We start from the raw sequence: 20,046 nt of genomic DNA, 5'->3' as shown, positions 1-20,046 counted from the left end.
GGCTGCCCTGATAAGAGACCGCCGCTGTGGTAAATCACCCCACACCTCCGGACTCAGTTTCTCCATCTATGAAAGGGAAAATTGTATCTACCACCACGTATCTGTCATGATAAATGAGCTGCATTACGCCAAGTGATTTTAAAACAGGAAGGCTGGTGGATTAAATAAAGATTTACAAAGAATTATGTCCAAATGATCATTATGTATGATGTGCTTTGTGACGGGGAGGGATCATGCCTGGAAGTGGCCCCAGAGAGAACCTGCTTCCAGCGTCTCCATTTCCAGATGGAAAAAAAGGGGGACACCGCCCCCACCCCTTTCCTCAGCTGGTCAGGTCAGTCGCCCGGGGAAGACAAGTTTGCACCACAAGTCACTGGTAGCTCAAAGTCCACCCTTCTACCCTGAAGAGTGACACTTGGAATTTTTAGCAACACCGAGAAATAGCTGTGATAAAATGTTAAGCAACCCGGCAGAACGCAAAACAGTGCACATCCAAGGCAGCACCTCTGTGGGGTGCGGCACGGGAGACGCGACGTTCCCAGACGAATGAATGTAGTTGTGTTTGGGAGTGGATTTTAGTTTAAAATTTAGTCTCTCATGCTATTGCTTTGTTACTGGTCTCAACAAATTGTGACACTCTCTTTGTAGAAGTTTTTTTTTTATATACAGAAGTGTAAACAATGTAAAAGAGCCCCCAGCCCTGACCCCCCAATCTCCTAATGCCGTCGTTCTCCCCGGGGAACTAGCTTTAAACCGACAGTGTCTTTCCAGACCTGTCTGAGATACAAACCTGACCCTAAATGTTTGTACTGCTGTGTTTTTTTTTTTTTTCCATTGAAAAGGTTCCTCTCAGGTCTCACTACTCCACAGGAGTAGTTCCCCAGGAACAACCTGTCCTAGGGAAACAGAGGGGTTGGGGTGGGGTGGGCTGCACTCCCCACCCAGAGACCAGGAAAAATGTGACTGTGGGGCCAGGCGAGGACAGTTCATTCACCTTCTTAAGGGGAGACTTTACTCCCAGAAAAACACTGACTCAGCCTGGCTCCTCCTGGCTCTGCTCCTTCCCCTTCCAGCCCCAAAGCACTCAAGTGTGTTGGCCTGTGGACTCAGCCATCACCACCATCACCACCACCGCCACCAGTGCCATCACCGCCGGCTGAGTCAGAGGCCAGCTTGAGGGAGGGAAGGGCTGAGACATCAGTGAATCAGTGTGCGTGAGTGATGAGGAAAACAAATCATAAAACAAGAACTGTGGGGACAGCAGGTGGGGCAGGCAGCACTCTGTCCAGCATATTATACACAGGTGGACAATATTCCTGGGAAATCCACCATCTTTCAGAATCCAGTTCAAACAGCATCTTCATGAAATATTTGCTTATTCTCAACTCTGGGGGCTCATAACGTGCCAATCCAAACCTTGAAACAGGGTGTTTTCATAACGTGGTGCCCCCAAGGATAAGGACCCCCTAATCCCACGCCACCCCCACCCACAAACACCCCCATCCGTTGACCCCAAACCACTTGATGCAGATTGTCCATATTTAGAGGTGCCACATTTAGCAAATGAAAACACAGGGTATCCAGTTAAATCCGAATTTCAGACAAACAACAAATCAGGTTTTAGTCTGAGTATATCCAGATATTGCACGGGACATACTTGGACGAAAATATGCTTCTTGTTTACCTGAAATTCAGATTTAACTGGGTATCCTGATTTTTTTCTGGCAACTGTATCCAAATGCTATACTCTCCACTGTCCACATTAGTTGATAATTTTATCTGATAATTTTATTTGCCAACTCAGAGATGGAAGCTTCCTCAGGAATACTTGCTACAAATAACAAACAATCATTTTTGAAACTGCCAAAAATTCATTATAATCTTGACACTACCCACTTCTCCCAAAGCATCCAGTAAATTCTTGTCAAAATGTACATGCTCAAAATAATTCCTTTGCACATTTAGCCAGAAAGATGCTGTAATACCTCATTTAGTTCTTGAAATAAATTACACAGATATCTTAATATATCTCTGTTTAGACATCTCAAACATGTATAACTGTAGATAACGCCGTCTTCGTCATCTCAGCTAACTTTTACATAGTTTGTAGTTCATAAAATACTTTCTTTTCAGACAAAATAGACTTTAAAACAAAGGCCATAAAGAAGGACATTTTATAATGATTAAAGGAGTGATACAAGATGAAGATATTACACTCGTTAATATATATGCACCCAATATAGGAGCACCTAAGTACATACAAGAATTACTAACAGAGATAAAGGGGGATACTGATGGGAATACAATCATAGTTGGAGATTTTAACACTGCATTAACATCACTAGACAGATCTTCCAGACAGAAAATAAACAGAGAAATTAAATACTACAATAGAAAAACTAGATTTGGTGGATATTTTCAGAGCATTATACCCCCCCAAAATAGGATATACATTCTTTTCAAGTGCACATGGAACATTTTCCAGGATCGATCATGTACTTGGGCACAAAAGAAACCTCAACAATTTTAAGAAGATAGAAATTATCTCAAGCATCTTTACTGACCACAATGCCATGAATCTAGGAATAGACTTACCATATGACCCAGGAATCCCACTCCTGGGCTTGTATCCAGAAGGAAATCTACTTCAGGATGACACCTGCACCCCAATGTTCATAGCAGCACTATTTACAATAGCCAAAACATGGAAACAGCCTAAATGTCCATCAACAGGTGACTGGATAAAGAAGAGGTGGTATATTTATACAATGGAATACTACTCAGCCATAAAAACCGACAACATAACGCCATTTGCAGCAACATGGATGCTCCTAGAGAATGTCATTCTAAGTGAAGTAAGCCAGAAAGAGAAAGAAAAATACCATATGAGATGGCTCATATGTGGAATCTAAAAAACATAAACAAAAACAAACAAACAAAAACAAAGCATAAATACAGGACAGAAATAGACTCATGGACAGAGAATACAGACTTGTGGTTACCAGGGGGGTAGAGGGTGGGAAGGGATAGACTGGGATTTCAAAATTGTAGAATAGATAAACAAGATTACACTGTATAGCACAGGGAAATATACACAAAATGTTATGATAAATCACAGAGAAAAAAATGTGACAATGAGTGTGTATATGTCCATGAATGACTGAAAAATTGTGCTGAACACTAGGATTTGACACAACATTGTAAAATGATTATAAATCAATAAAAAATGTTAAAAAAAAATAAAATACTTTCTAATTATGTTGTGCAATTGAATACAATCTTTATGAAAACCCTGAAAGGTAGGCATTTATTATCATCACCATTTTAAGTGGGAAAACTTTACTTTATTTTTATTTGTACTTTTACTCACAGGGACATTCCCCAAAATTCTGAGGAATTAAGGATCCTGTGAGACAGAAGCACAATGAGTCAGTGAGAAAAACAGGTCTTCAACCAGGGTCTCCTGATTCTAAATCCTGTTCTTTTTCATCTCTGCACATCCCTGATTTTTGAAAAGTGGGTTAGCAATACATAATCTTTGCAGAAGAACTGGAAAATATGGAAAAAGAAGAAATGTAAATCACCAGATGTGTCATCACCAAAAACAACCAGTGGAGAATTAACTGCATCCCCTTCCAGGTATTTTCCAACACAGGTAGATGACACAGGTAGGCAGATACATAGATCCACGTATCTATATAAATACATGTGTAGACAGAGGAAAAAGAGATATGTAGATATATAACTGGTCTCTTTCTGCAGCCTCTATATTCAGTACACCTCACCAAAGTGAGCCTTTCAAAATATCTACCTGATCATGTAATTCTTCTGATTCAAACTCTTCAAAGAGTTCCTTTTCCTTTCTCTCTAGAGATAAAACCCAGAATCCTTGCCAAGCCTATCTCTCCAAGCTCATCTTGGTCCAACCCCTCCCCACCTTACTATGCTCTCCAGCCACACTGACCATCTTTCATCTTTCTTAATCCAATGAGCAAAAAACGGTATCTCATTCATGTTTTAATGTGCATGTATATAAATTATTAGCGAAGCTTAACTTTCTTCACATGGAAACTGGTAATTTTTATTTTTTGTGTGTGAAATGTCTATTCATATCTTTCACCTAATTTTCTGTTGAAGCTTTTTCTTGCTCTTATTGATTTGTAAGAGCTTTTTCTATATTAAAAATGTTGACCCAAGGTGGGAGGGTGTAGCTCAGTGGTAGAGCACATGCTTAGCATGCAGGAGGTCCTGCGTTCAAGCCCCAGTACGTCCTCTAAAAATAAGTAAACCTAATTATCTCCCCTTGCTAAAATAAACTAATTAAATAATACAATAATAAATAAAACTTTTTTTTAATGTTGACCCTTTTCTGACAGGTAAGTTGAAAATAACTTCTTCCTATGTCTCATAGGAATATTCTGCCACACAGAGTTTTTAATTTTTATGTATTTAAACCTATAAATACTTTCCTTTATAGTTTCTACCTTTGATGTCATGTGTAATATGGACTTTCTTACCCTGAGAGTATATAAATGTTCAGTATATTTTTTTCTACAATTTTTGTGGTTTTATTTTTTTAATTTTTTAATTATACATTTGATCCAACTAAAATTTATTTATGTGTACAGTATGCAATAACAGTTGTCATTATACTTTGTTTACAAATGTTCAAACACAGGGGGGGCACACAGAGTCAATCAGAGCCTGGCCCTGAGGCCTCTTGTCTTCAAACTGTCCACACCTCTGCCCACGCTGCAGGGATGTCAGGTAATCCTACAGTCCGTGAGCTCTTCTGAAGACTCAGGCCCAAATAAAGTGCCCACCCTGATCAGTAGTTAGTCACCTCCTGGTCCAACAGTAATGTCACCACAATGGGGGAGCCATCTGCCAAACAGGGCACACCAAGAGCTCCTGGGCCTGGAGGGTTCCTGGCCGGCCAGCCAACACTTAATAGGTAGCTGTCCACGGATCTCCCGCCAGGACACAGGTAGGCACAGGTAGCGAGAATAGGGTCACTGGGCTGAATGCAAGGTTCTTTGTCCACCCACAGCTGATAATACGAATATCACTTATTTATTTGCTTATGTGCCAGGCAGCACATTGATTCCCATCTCATCCAACCTCCACGGGAACCCCATGAGATAAGAATTATCATTACACCCATTTTACAGATTTGAAAACCGAGGCCAAAAGAGGCACATTAATTTGCTCGCACAGGAGTAAGACATGCAATTTCTGGAGGCGGTCTCTTGGTCATACGTTCCATGTCAAAAATCCCAGAGACAGGACAGTCTTCAGCAGCATGTCAGAATTTCTGAGTTATCGGGTGAAGGGGGAGGGGCTGGTGGTGAGAAAGACCCTCACTTTCTACCTTCTACAGTTCTTTTAATTTTAGCTGTGAATATGCAACACTTTGATAATAAAAACTAATAAAAATTGTGTGTGTGTGTGTATCTGAAGACAGGACGGCAGACTTGAAGCGGGTGTTCCTCTGAAAGTCTCTCCGGCCCTCCCTTGGGGCGGGCTCTGAGCAGTTTTCAGAGAGTTCTGGCCGGTTTTGTAAGTAGTTACATCATCTTCATCATCTCTGGGGTTTATCCTCTCACTGAATAGGACAAAGACGGGAGTGTACCTGAAAAAGCCCTTTGCGGGGCCAGCCCACTAAGGAGCAGCTGGCAAGTGGCTTCCCTACCTCGCCCCTCACCTGGTTCCTGGGCTCCTCGCAGCGACCCCCGACCCCTGCCCAGTGAGCGCCCGAGGGCTCCCAGCCCTCCCAGGCTGGTGCTGGCCTGGGCTGGATCAACACAGCCCCAAGGTAGGCCTCAGGATGATGGAGTTTCAGGTTCCCCAAAATATGCAGAACGTCTGGAAAGTTTGAAACCACAGGGGACAAAAATGGGCTTCCTTCCACCTCACAAAACAGTTCAGAAATACAGAGAGAAACAAAAATATGTGAAGTTTCCTGAATGCTCCCATGGTCATTTTTCCTTCTTAAATTTCTGCACACAAACATGTGCCATCCACAACTTGTACTGTCCTTGACACTGCTGGCCCCCGACTTGTGGTCACGTGGAGAAGACGGAGACAGGAAGATGGAGCCGAAGTTCAGAGCTTCTGCCCGGAGAGAGCCCCAGCTGGAGTTCCTGTGTGTTTCTGTCCCAGCTCTTTGCGCCTTCAGGGGAGGGAGACCTTCTCTCTGCATTTCAGATCAGAACTCCACCAAGGGGTGGAAAAAACGGGGTGGCAGCTCCTCCAAAAATAAAACACAGACTGCCCTGCGTGATCCAGGATTTCTGCACCTGGGGAAGTACCCCCGAGAGAACTGAAAGCAGGAAGAAGAGATGTTTGCCCACCTGAGTTCACAGCAGCGTCACTCGCGGCGGCCAGGATGGCCACCCGCGGAGGATGGGTATACAAGTGTGAGTTAATGTGCGATGGAATACTACTCAGCTGCCAAAAGGAAGGCTACACCACGGAGGAGCCACAAAGACCCTGTGCCAAGTGAAATAAGCCAGGCACAAAGGGACAAATACTGCAGATTCCACTTTTATGTGGTGCTCCTAATCGTCAAGATCACAGAGACAGGAAGTAGAACGCTGGGCGCCGGGGCTGCAGGGAGGACGGAACGGGGAGTTGCTACTTAATGGGGATGGAGTTTCAGTCCGGGAAGACGACGTTCTGGAGCTGGATGGTGGTGACAGCTGTGCAGCAGTGTGAATACACTTTGTGTCGCTGAACTGAACGCTTAAAAATAAAGATGGTAAATTTTACGTTATGTATTTTTACCACAATAATGTTTTCAACTCCATGAAGGGAAGCTACCAGGGAGCAGGCAGTCCTCAGGTGGGACTAAGGCCCCTGGAGAAAGCAGGCGTGGCCTGGTTTCCGCATGTACCGCTCGTCCTCCGACTCAACCCACGCCTTAGGAATTTTAATGATCTGACACCACAGGGAGTTTTACACTAAAATCTTCCTGTGGCATAGTTTCTACAAGTTATTTGGCAAGGGAAGAGTGTAAAGACAGATAGCCATAACAGGCACCTTATTTATCACTTCCAAAAATATTCGTAACTAAAAATTCTCAGCAGGAGAAAATACTCATTTTCCCCTGTTTTCCCGTTTCTCCTAGGCCTTCATCTCTCTAGTGCCTTTTCTGGTACACATTTCCTCTCGGATTTCTGGCGATTCATTTACCTTTTCTGTTTCGGGTTCCTGGCCTAGTTTTGGAAATAAGTGACAATGTGTGCATTCTTTCCTTCCCTTGCAAAGACTTTTGGAAGAATCTGGAAACTGGGAAGAGGGAAATATGTTCAAATATAAAGGCATTGTGTTTGTTTACTCTTATGATGATTAAGAACTGCCTTTGGGAGATACTGACTCTGCAGGTGAGATTTACCCTATACGATGCCAAGTGTGACAGGAGAGAATCCTGCAACAGGCCGATCAAGAGCAATCCAGGCCACTTGGGTCCTCAAATCACGCCACACCCGCTGCCTCCTGTTTCTTTTGGGGTGCCTGGCACAGCCCCACAATCCTGGGTCATTTGGGAGACATGGAAGTGTGGTGGGCAGTAGAGCTGAGCGTCCATGCAATGCAAAGTGGTGAGCTCCCCAACACCAGGAGCATTCAAGCAGCGCACGGATAACCACCTCACAGGGAACTCCTGCTTCGGGCAGGAGACTGGTATTCTGGGGTCTCTCCCAGCTCTAAAACTCCATTGATTTCTTTCTTTTTATTGAAGTAGAGTTGATTTGCTATGTTGTGTTAGTTTCAGGTCTACAGCCATCAATTTCTTTATTACTGGATTGGGAATCAACTGATTGGCTCCATCCCCTTCCTTGTTGTGTGACTGGACTCTCTGAGCTCAATTTTCTCAATTATCTCTTATTAATCCACCTGCCTGCTCCTGTCCCGAGGAGCCTGGGAAACACTATGTGAGCAAGTGCTTTGCAAACCTGAGATACTAGGAAGAATAGTATTGCTGGTATTATTATTCCCACCCTCAGGGGATGACTGCAGGGCCCTAGCAGATACTGCATGGCAGCCTCCCCTCTCGTCAGAAGGGCAGGACCAGTGTCTGAGAGCGATTTGGGGTGAAGAAGCCACACTCTGTGAAGTCAGCATTTTTTCCCACAAATGTGATTCCTTAAGTTTCTTTCCTGTTGATCTCAGGTCCTTCCAAGTGACCTTTCAGAAGCATCTCTGGAACCTTGTGAACACTGACTTTTTTTTTAATGTCCAACCAGGGCTTCACTCCCCAGCAGTGTTTCCTTCCCCTTGTACACATACCAAAAAAAAAAAAAGTCTTGCTGAATTAATGAACCACTTCTCTTATCTATTTTTCCTGTTATCTAATTCCGAGGGGAAAGCTGGGAGCTCTGAGGGAGCTGGGAGACAGCTCACAACGCCTCCCTCCGCCGGCTGAGGACCGCCTGGAGTCCCCGGGACTGAGCTGTCCCTGAGAGTCCGCCTCCCTCCAGGTTGCGAGGAGCCGCAGGGACCCGGCTCGGCTCGGGTGAGTCCCCTCCTGGCCTTCCTGGTGACCCCTCCATCAGGGCAGGAGGGAGATGCACTGAGGGAGCTGGGGAGACCGGCAGGAGGGCCAGGAGCTGGGGGGCTGGAGGTGGGGGGCAGGGCAGCGCGCTGAATACCAAACAGTGGGGAGGGGAGAAGGGCCCTGGGGGGAAAGAGGGAAGGGAGAGGACCAGCCAGTGTGGACTGAGGGTGTGCAGAGGATCTGCGGCCTGGGGGACTGGAAGAAGGATGAGATTCTTTGCAGGCCAAGCCACCGAGGCAGGCCCTCCTCCACTTTCTCTCTCTGGTTCATGTTCTCTGTTTCTCTTTCTTACAATCGGGTGACACTTTAGTTTCTCTATTTCCTGGTTCAGCTTCCCACTCAAGCTGGTCCAGTCAGAAATTGATGGGGATGGGCAGTCTCTCAAAACAAACAAGCAGACAAATAAATACCCATCCCACGAAAAAATCAAATGGTTTGACCAGGTGCCCCGGGCCCTCTTGCCTTTCCTGGCTCACAACACACCCAGGTCACCTGGCTTTCCCCTGGGGTCCCTGCTGCGGAGGCTCTGTCTTGGGAACACTCCCTGGTACGCTTTCAGGGGCAGAAAAATCTCACTGGCGTTTCTTTCTTTCTTTTTTTTTTTTTTTTTTTTGGATAGCTTCATTGGTGAGTTAGTGACTAGGCCTGACAGTCCCCAGGATCTGCTACTTTTCTCTGCCTATTCGCAGGCCAAGGGTCAGCCAGGCTTGGTGTTGGGTTGGATTTTTCGTTAATTCTGGAGCCAGACACGTGATGGGAAGGGAGGGGGAGGCGGGTCTTGCAGGTGTACCGCAGCAACGGCGGCTCTCTTCCCCAGCCCACGTCGCACTGTGAAGAGCTTGGTTGCATGTACTTTTGCAAACAGTTCAGAAGTACCACTGCTCCCTATAAATCCACAGCTTGGGCAAATGAACTTTGATTCTTCTTTGTAGCTGAAAAAAGGGCTGAGTCCAAAAGAAAAGGAGATACAGAGGGAAAGAAAGAGGGGCAGCTTTGAGAGACCGTGGGAAGAGACCGAGGCGGCCCCGAGTTCAGAGTGAAGCGATACTTAACCAAGAAGGCTCTGGGAGGGTTTGAAACCCAGTAGGTTGTCTGAGCTTTCTCCTCGTGCAAAGGTTGAAACCAGACAATGGCGTATTGTAACTCTGTAGCCTTAGGAGAACTAAGCAAGTGCTCATCTGGAATTGGGTAGGATTTAGTGCAAGTTCTCTTGGTGTCTGAGACTTACTACAAATATTAGCTGTGCAGAGCAGAGGATGGAAACTTGTTCCTTCAGGTCTGTTTCCCTCTCACCGGCTTCCTGTGGGGTGATTCAAAAGATGTCTCAAAACTCACCCTCATCTGCCTTACTTATCCGTCCCCTCCCCATTTCCCCCCTACCCCCAGGGCTTATATTTTCATTCCTCCGCGTGTTCTTCAAAGCTGAGGGAATCTGAGAGGTCTTTAGCTGGGCAACATCAGGGAAGTACCTCTCAGAACTGAAGGAAGACCTTACTGTGAAAGACGACTAGAATCTCATGATTTATCATCACAAAATTGGTTTGGTTTTTTTTTAGTAGTAGCAATGTGTTGTGTTTTTGTTTGTTTGTTTGTTTCTGTTAGTCTTACTTGAATAAATCAGCCTAGAGTAAAAGGCTATTTCAAAGTTTCATTTTATGAACACTTTTTTTTTACAGTACTCATTAGAGTTTATTTTTAGGCAAATAGACGTTTCCTCTTTCGTCTAAAAAATTTGTCTCTGAAAGTGATTTTGCATTTGCGAACTCAATTGGCAGGAGGGGGGAATCTCAGACAGTTTTGTGTGGTTGGTACTGAGGAAATATTAGTAAGTTGCTCTTTATCCCTGTTCTATTTCTCAAGCCCAATAAAATATCCATTTCAAACGACTTTCTAATGCCTTGTTATATTTGCCAAGTGATTTATGGGACGGAAAATTATAGTTCAGCATGTGTAAGTCCAGAGATGTTTTAGGGCTGGGGACAGCAGGGAGGAGGGGGTTTAGGGCTGGGGCAGACCGAAGAAATTCAAGCTATCAATCTCCAACTGTCTAAATACAGCGCCAAGTTGGGAGTGGAGACAATTATCCGAATAATTCGGGGGCGGGGGGGGGGGGACACTTTCACCTGAATCATTTAGATAAAAGGGCGACACGGGAAAATGTCCGTGGCCCAGAAGGCCCTATCTAGGCTTCCTCCACGATCACGCGAATTTGGCAGATTTTTCTCTAGGTTCTAGGAGCAGAGTTGGGGATGGGAAAGGAAAGAGAGATTTCTAGAAAAGCTTAAAAGGAGCTCCCGCCGCGCCACCGGGAGAGGGGGGCCTGCGCCGCGGGATGCCCCCCGCGGGGCCTGATAAAGCCCCGAAGCCGATCTAAGGTCAATAAACCAGGCGGCGTCAGGCTCCGGCGGAGGGTCGGAAAGGACAGGGGCGGGAGGGGAAGAGAGCGATCTTAAGGCTGTCGGCAAAAGGAAAAGGAACGGAGGGCCGAGGAGGTCCCAGCCCGGGCGCCGGCGGCGGGGACGCGGGGCCGAGCCTGGGCCCCGGGGCGGGGCGCGCATCCCGCGGGAGGGAGCGGAGCGGAGCGGGCGGGCTGGGTGGGGTCCCCGCGGCGCGGCCCGAGGGAGTGACGGCGACCTTGACAGTGTCCTGGTCCGGGGCGAACGAACAGTCCTAACTCCACCGAGAGTTTGAAGAAGAGAACGAAAAGTTATTTTTAAAAAAATTAAGGAACGGAGGAGGGGGGAGATGGAGACTCTCAAATGATAAGAACATTCACTAAAACTTCTGGGATCCCTCAAACAGCCAGAAAATTGTCCCCAAATAAGAAAAACTAAGAAAGGGATGACAGTATTAATCATTAGCAATCATTTTAAATCCCTTTTGTATGGCGCTTAAAAGTTTACAAATTCCTTTTACATAGAGGTCTTGTTCCTCCCACTCCTCGCCTGGCGAGAAGAAAAGACTGGGAGAAGTTACGCTGCCCAAAGTTGCAGCACGTCTCCAGGGTCCCCCGCAAAGGGGTTCGGACCCGTTGATAAATGACTCTTCACCAGAGACAGCTTCCCAGGAGAGAACCCGGGTGAGAAGTAAGCAGCCCCGCAGAAAACCAGTGGACGGAAGCCTGCAAGAGCGCTGTGGGGCTGTTTAGCACCCCGAGTCGGGTCCTTCCAGCTGAGCAGTCTAGTGCAAAGCTCGAGCGTGGGTGGGGGACCAGGTGGTGGTGGGAAGGGGGCTCCTCAAAGGATCGCTGCTGGCGCACACGACACCAGCGCCCCAGAACCGGCGGATCTTTGCAAATATACCCCAGTGCCCTGGAGTTCTTTCCACTCTCCCGCGCCCTGCCCCCGAGGCCGCCGAGCTCCCTCTTATTTCTATTCCTGGCGGGGCCGACGCTAGATGGGTTTGAATGCATTTCAACTACTATGGCGCCACGTAGGCCAGGTCACCCCGGATGGGAGTCGCGCCCGAGTCTCCAGGTTTGCGTCCCCGGCCCCAGGGTCCCGGCGCAAACCAACGTCCTGAGCGCAGGGCTGATGGGGAGCGAAGCCTAGGCTGCAGGCAGCGAGGTCTGGGCGCCGTCAGTCGTGCCACCTCGGGCCTGGGCCTGGCGCTCATCAGAACGCGACTCGGATAGCTCACTGCGCAGGAGACCCCTTTGGGGAGCTCAGAGCCCGTGGGATGATGGACGCACTGATGGTAGGGTGGGGCAGGGTTGAAGGGAGTAAAAGGTGGGCTCTGCGTGCCCCTCTCCGTGTGCAGAGCACTGGCGGCCCCCGGACCCACTGGCCCTGACGTCCCCCCATGGTCTGGGCAACGGGGAGTGTAGCGAAGCCCTGTGCCCTGGGATCTGCACGACGTGAAGTCCCTAAACAAGACAAGAATCACAGTGGAGTTTCATCAAAACAGTTATTCTTACACATACATACACTCACACTCACACTCACACCATCCCAGTTAGGCTGTTCTGCATCTCAGTATCCCCGTGCAGAGAGCCCCTTCCCGCAGAGTCGAGGTCGCAGCGAACCTTCGCAGACTCCAGTCCGAAAGGCATGGGATCAGTCCTTTCCTGGGCCGAGTTTAGAGGGTCATCGAGGGGCATGAGTGGCACTCCGGGCTTGCAGCCTTAGTGGCCACGGACAACGGATTCAGGGAGTCTCCCTTAGCGTGGCTCCAAGAGGCTTAGTGTTTGAGGCTCGTCCACCCGCGCACAGGTTGGAGGTAGAGATTTCGCGCAGCTTCTGGGCTTGGGGATTATAAAGGAGCAAGGATCCCCAGGCCTCAGCACGCTGAGGACTGTCTTTTAATCACTTCTCGGCCCGCGCCCCAAACTAGACTGTTCCCCAGCAAGCCTCCTCCTTGTCTTGGAAAACCTCCTGGCAGACCCTTCCAAGACCACACATCGCTAAGCACGGGTGTAGCAGCTTCAATTCCCACGCAGATGCCCGCACCAGGGGGCCGATGTCCAGGTGCCAGCGTGGCGTTGGCAGGAGTTTGGCGTTGGAGGTGGGGGTGGGGGATTGGAATGGCTGCGGCTTTTTCTTTAGGTATTGAAAGGTGTTTTCTTCCTCATCCACCTCCATCCACTAGCCGTTCTTAAAAGATTTTCTTTATTCCTTTGTTAGCGTCTTCTTAACTAACACGCTATCCCTTTAAATTTTCCTCTGCGTCTGGCTTGATCTTTACTCATCCCAATCCAGGACCCTTACCCCTCATAATAAATTGGTTTTTATTAACTTGGTTTTACAGTTTGCACTCAAAAGTTATCTGAGGATGTGTTGTTGGATGAATCAGAAACCTTCCTGTTGGCGAGTTATTTTAATCTCTGAATGTTAAACTGCATGGTAGCTGTTTTGCCTGCCCTTAAGAAATTTCTCAAATTTCCACCTCTGAATAAACAGCATCCGACAAAATTATTTTCCAGCTGCTACATGGGTGTCTAACAAGATTGATTCACTCAAAATCATGATGCAGGGTTGTTGTTGGGTTTTTTTTTTTATGTTGTGGAAACATTTAATACTGAGCCAGATGATTTGTCCTGCCACACCATTTATTATGGCTTTCCACTAACTCCTCAGATTCAGCCGGAAATTGACATGGTATAAATAGATAACTTTCAGTTGTTCGTCAGCTAAGATTTTATTTGCTTTCTGTTATATCAGACTAGTTCTCATGTAATAATGATAGAACAATCAGTCTCTCCTTGCAGAGAAATCATTATTTTGAGCATTTATTATTTCTTTTCTGTGGAACTTGTTGTTAGAGCATACATGGAAATCTTGTTTCCTATAATACTGCTTTCGGAAAATGAATGGAGACAAAAAAATTAGCTCATAAGGAAAATGAAATTTGTTAATATTTCTTTCTTTGAGAAACTTTTAAAAAGAAACTTTTCTTTAAGGAACAAGATCATTCATTTTGCAGTATATACAACTATCGAATCATTATGTTGTATACCTGAAACGAATGTTATGTCAATTATCCCTCAATTGAAAAAAATAATTTTTTTAAAAAGAGAGAAACAAGATTAGTAACAGATAAAAAAAATTCGGCCATGGGAAATTCAGAACGGAGTTCAGAAAGTTAGCTATGCCCCTCTGCAATGATTCAGAAACAACAAAAAATCAGGAATGGTTCTACCCTACTGGTCAGATGTAGTAGTCCCTGTTTATGCAAAAGCATCTCTCTGGTATTAATGGGGGTGGGGGTGGGGGCGGCTGTTCAAAGTGTTCCTGGCTTCTGAAAAGTTGACAAGCAGATACTATGAGTCCTAGAACTACTCCCTAAAATTAAGCGGATAGTAGCTACCGACCACATCAGATACCTTAAATGCTATAGGAGTAGGGGCAGGATTTAGGGTTCAGGGCAAGTCCTGTGATGAGGCGCTAAGAGGAAACAGCCTGGGCGCCCCAGGATTTGTCAGCTCTCCCGAGCCCTCTAGGGCTCCCCAGGCTTGGCGCGAGGCTGCCTCAAAGCTCTCAGCGTGGTGGCCGCTCGGGTTTGCTCCAGCTGCGATAACGGAGGGGCTCGCTATCTAATCTGGACAGCAGCATGAACAATCCATTAGACCTCGGCATTTATCCGGGGCGGGGGAGGAGGGAGGGACGGGGGCTGGCGTGCCCCACCCGGGCCCGGGAGGCGCTGAGCGGGCCTGTAGGCGGGGGTGGGGTGGGGGTGGGGGGACTAATGAAACAGAGTTTTGTGTAGAATCACACTCACCACTGCGTGGTACGCTTACTGATGCTGGTGAATTATCATTCTACCATTGTTGGCACAGGGGCGAATTAGAGTCCTTTTGGGTTGGAGCATCACATTTTCTTTTAAGAAGTTCACTATATATTTTACATCGTCTCATTTGAACAACACACCAACCGAAGGGCGCTGGAAGATTCCAATTTTCACCAGTAGTCCTTAGGACTTGGGAGACTTAACCATCCACCCATTCTTTCATTCATTCATTTGGCAAACATTTACAAAGCTTTTCTCCGCCGGCATTGTGCCTTGTACTGACAGGTTAAATTATTTGCGCAAGATGAGGACTACGCTGGCGACGGGGGCGGGACCCTAAATCAACTATTCCAGCCTGGTGACTGCTCACTTCTTTCCCCCAAGACATACAAATCGGAGACGTTGGGAGTTGGAAGGGCCTCCGAGGTTATCTGGTCCAGCCTTCCATTCAATGCAGGAATCCCCTCCCCAGAAGGCCGGCCAAGAGGAGGCTGGACTGGGCTTCCCGCTTGAACCTGGCTCAGAGGGCTGGCAAGTCTTTCCCTGGGAGAACTCGGTCTCCGCCTGCCCACACCTGAGCTCAGGATGCTAAGCCCCTCATGCTGCTGTGACCCCCAGAGACCCCGCTAACTCGTCTGGGCCACCTCTCCTTCAGACTTCCCCTGGGAATGGAATTTCCAGGTACAGAAAGGTGCTGTGGACCTTAGTCAAGCTGGCCTTCCTCGCCTGCCCATAGGGGATATCTGCTGCCAGGTCACAGTACAGGCAGTAACCAAAGGACCTCCAAGGTCTGGATTCTGGTCCCAACACAGCCACCTACAAGCTGGGTGACCCGGAGCAAGTTACTCCCCTTCTATTTCCGGCATTTTCTAGAAATAAGATGCACGACTGTGCTTCCTCGTAGTTAAGGACGCCACCTTCTTCAAAGATGAAATTCCCCTGTGTTAACAATCTGAGATTACTCTTATTTGCTGTTTAAAAATTTGAAAGCTACAAAAGGCAACTTCTGGGCAATAAGCTCATCACAAAGAACATTCTGGCAACTCCCAGAACTTTGCTTTCCCCAGTAATGGCAATTTATCCCAATGAAATAATCAGAGATTTACAAGATGCTTTACTTAGCACAACTTATGGGGGTTTGATAAGGATACGTCAAATATTTATTTGTCTTAGTGAAGAATAGAAAATAATGTAAATGCTGAACAATAGAAATTTATAGAAACCGTCATGTAGCCATCAAACTGTTTCCTACAGCGTGAAACTGGCAGGGATTAGGGTGGGGAGAGGGAGACAGGGAGACAGAGAGAGCGCCAGTGTTCTCCATGGTTCTTTCTGGGTGATGCGGTTAAGGACAGATTGTGTTTTCCTTGTTAGACTTACCTGTATTTTCCAAATGAACTACAATGGGTTCCTTCTTTTGAAATTAGAAATTAGAAAAAGAAATATTTTGAGAGGGGTGGGGGTGATTTATCAAATCCAAGATTGCTTCCTAAGATCTCATGACTCTGTGCTTATGACAAACGCATTCATTTTAAGGAATTCAGCTTTAAAGTCCCCCAAATTCAATGGACTCAAAAACAGTCCTGAACTCCAGAGACACTGACATTCGGTGGGAGTGATTTTTCCACAAAGAGATTCCCCTTCCCCCTTTGGAAAATGTTTTCACAGCCGTCAGATTGTCTCAGAACTCCACTTGCAACCTTGAGTGTTTCTGAAATTGAAAACAATAATCTCAGTTCTTGTAACTTTTTCTTCCTCTCAAAACTCCCTTTGCTGGCAGAAAGATGTGGTGGAATGTAAGGCCAGGTGCTGGTCCAGCTGCAAATAAAAGCTGATTATTCTGACCTCAGCAGAAGAGGAGGGGGACTTGGGCAGGGGAGGGACCACAGACCTTTAGTGGTGGCCAAAAAGCTAGAGAGGGCATTCAGAAGGGAAAGGAAGACCTTCATGAAAGGGAGAAAGCTAACTACTGAGAACAGGACTGAGGACCAAATGAATTATGAGATGAATATTAATGAATGTCAATCACCATTTTTGAAACAGAAACAGTTTTCACTTGTAGAGGAATAGTAGCAGTTTATAAAGATGAAGGCTGCCTTCCTCCCACTTTATACCTGGAGTGTGGAATGGGTTTGGAGGGAGGGTGGTAACACAAAGAAAGAGAAACGAAATCCCACCAAAGACTTAGGGAAACTTCCAAAGATCTTGTACTGAGATTTTTTTAATTTAATGTAACACATTTGGTCAACAGAAGATAAAAGTAGCATTGAGCTGAAAACCGGTTTCATTGATTCTAATTAGCAAATAAACATTGAGCAATTAAAAAATATTGTAGTCTGAGTACAGTAAGGGATATAGACTTAAAATACCACTCCTATCCTCTCTCTCTAAGCTCTGTATTTTTTTTTTTAACTTTGAGGTCAGCGGTTGTTTGGTTGTTTGGTTGTTTGGTTTATTGGTTGGTGGTAAAGAAATATGAATAGAACTTTGGTAGAACAGGAGAATTTGAGTTTTTGTAGACCCGGAGTCAGTTTCTCTCTGCCCTTCCCCATTTACAAGGGGAGCAGGGCCCAGTCAGTCACCATGTTTATCTTCATGGCACATTTGCCAATCCCCTGCCCTGTGCAGCATGGCGGTAGGTAATGTCTTGAAGAATGATCTCACAGGAGCATGTGCTAGACATCTCTGCTGACTGACCTCTCCACAGCCAAAATCCTCAGCAGACAACTGCACTTGTCTCTGAGGGGAACAAACCTAAAGCCGTGGGCGGACCACATGTATCCTTGACAAGGCCAGGAGGCATCCCAAAGCAAGCATATGAGAAGTGAGGACAACCAGTGCTGAGAAGGGTGCATAATTCCAAAGCCTTCTCCTGCCTAAAAAATGCTTTATTTCCTACTAGCTAGGAGTTCCTAGGTCTGTGGGCCAGGACATACTGGCTGGTTTTCTTATCACGTTTAATGTTCCCCAAAATGTCTCATCGGGGTGGAATTGTCTTCAACACACACATCCTCAGTGCTCAACCTTTGTTAATTTAAAAATAATGTCCATGCATAATCAGAATAGAATTAGAGAGGTCAAACAATCCTTCCCTCGGCCCTGCTACAAACTAATTAACCACCCACTCGATCAATCGCCTCGTCTGTAAATTGGGGACAAGGAATAACGTTTATCAGAGTGCTTTCACATACATATCATATTTGATACTCACATTTGATTGCTCTCTGGGGCAGTCAGTGTGGATATTATTAGAGTATTTATGCCCGTTTTATAGATGAGGAAACTGAGACTTGGAGGTGTTGCACTGCCAAAGGTCAAGCCACTAATAAGTAACAGAATAAAACTCAAAATGCCTCCTCTAACTAGTAAGCACTGTCTCCACCACCCTCCAGGAACACGCCAAGGATTCCTGAGATGGTCTATACGAACTGATTCGTAATTGCTCTAATAGGTTTTATCAGGATCCCTTAATTTACTCATCTGAAAATCTTGAGATCAAGGAATGACAGAGCTGCAAGGCTCTTAAAGCTAGCTGATCTAAGCCCCCTCAACCTTTCATTTCGCAGGTGAGGCCCAGGGAGGTTAAGTGATTTGCCAAAGGTCACCCCACAAGTTAGTGGGAAATGACCAGTGTCATTTTAAAAAATTAGTTAAAACAATTGCCTACCAAGCCCATTTTTATGGCTTATTTTAAGCAGGTTAATAAGTATACCAGGCGCAGCTTTAAACCCAACTGAGTAATGCTGACACCAGTTTATAGATTCGACAGATAAGTAGCAATAAGGAATTATTCATCTCTCATTTATCATCCAGCCTCTCCAAGGTGCACGTTATAAAGTGAAGCAAATTGCAGTTTAAGAGCCCCCACACATGTGAGATCAAAACAGTGAAAATAAAGTGGTTTACAGAGCCATACACTTACAAGGTGGCTGGGCCCCCAGGTCTCCTGATATGTGAAAAAAAGAAAGAAAGATGTGCATTTCACAAAGAGTCACTTTCCTTATGCAGAACGCCATATTTGACCTCCAGATTTATTCCACCATGAATTCATTCTTTTGAGTGTGTATCGAACACCTACTGTGTGCAGGGCACTGTGGGTGATTTGGAGAATGATTAAGTACTCTTCCAGCCAGCAAGGACTCTTGAAGCTTAATGAAGTGACAAAATCAAGCAAGGGTGCACGCGTGCGTGTGCACACACACACACATACACTTGAACCTCGCAGAGTTAGTGTAAAGGGAGTGTGTGCGTGGGAACAGAGTTGAAGGCGGCTGCCTGACTGCCTGGGCAGCCACAGCAAGGAGCTCACTGAGGAGGCGGCCTGGCCTCATTCTTGTCCCCAACATGTCTTTATCATGAAAACGAGGCTGGGAAACGTCACAGGCAGGGGAGAAAAAGACAGTGCATTGACGGCTCCAATTAAGAGCCAAATCCAAAAATCTCATTTCCTGCACTTCACTACATGTTGAATACAAACAAACTGGTGGAGGGGCGGGAGGGGGACTGACAGGGTGGGAGCAGCAGTTAGGATACTTGTAACAGGTGCTGAAAATGACTAACATCAATGGTTGATTGACTTTTTGGGAGGTGAGCTCTAATGAATTCTCATGTGTTATTCAGAAGGGCTGGTTTATTTTATTATTATTGCTTTTAAAAAATCAATCTCTGTTTTCTCAATGGTGAACCCGAGGCCCAAAGTTCAATGTCAATAACAGGGCAGTTACAAATTCATAGTGACATCAGCTCTCAGCTGCTGGGACAAAAGACTCTGTGAGGCTCCCATAGGAACCCAACGTTCATAAAATTGAAGCATTTTCCAAGATATTTATTCAAAAGCCTTTACTTTGTAGATGGGGAAACCAAAGGTTGGAGAGTCCAAGTGACAAAGAGTGGCCTTTAAGTTTATATGAAATTATCAGTGAATGTCTGTTCTATGAATAATTACACTGGACACGGGGCATCAACGTGGACACAGGATCACCCCGGGAAACAAGGAGGGTCAGAACAAGGCCCAAGCCCAGAACCCTGTCCATCAGCCCTCTCCTCCCCCTACACAACTGTGCTGCCTTATTTTCTTTATTTTGAAGCCTGAAATATTTATAAGTCCACAGGGGAGCTGAAAGGTATTGTCTAGAAGTGTATTATGTACCTTGTGTACCGAGGGCCCCTTTTGGCTTGGTTTATCCCCCATCTAGGAGGGACATAGAATGCTTATAGTTTTGAATGTCTATGACTCTTCCAGACCCTGGACCGCAGCCTCCAGC

At 46.1% G+C, this 20,046-nt stretch overlaps 1 protein-coding gene across 1 annotated transcript in view; it reads left to right on the top strand.

Moving 5' to 3' along the window:
- Window positions 1-8,432: 8,432 nt before the first annotated feature.
- GATA4 (GATA binding protein 4) overlaps window positions 8,433-20,046 on the top strand; it is a 73,147-nt gene continuing 61,533 nt past the window's right edge. Inside the window, exon 1 of the mRNA XM_072952620.1 lies at window positions 8,433-8,515. The gene's annotated coding sequence lies outside the window, so the exon portion shown is untranslated. The remainder of the gene's footprint in view (window positions 8,516-20,046) is intronic.

The sequence above is a fragment of the Vicugna pacos genome, chromosome 31, assembly GCF_048564905.1.
Source record: "Vicugna pacos chromosome 31, VicPac4, whole genome shotgun sequence".
NCBI classification, from domain to species: domain Eukaryota; kingdom Metazoa; phylum Chordata; class Mammalia; order Artiodactyla; family Camelidae; genus Vicugna; species Vicugna pacos.
The sequence above is the reverse complement of the archived record's forward strand: the minus strand, read 5'-3'. Positions and strand labels throughout refer to the sequence as shown.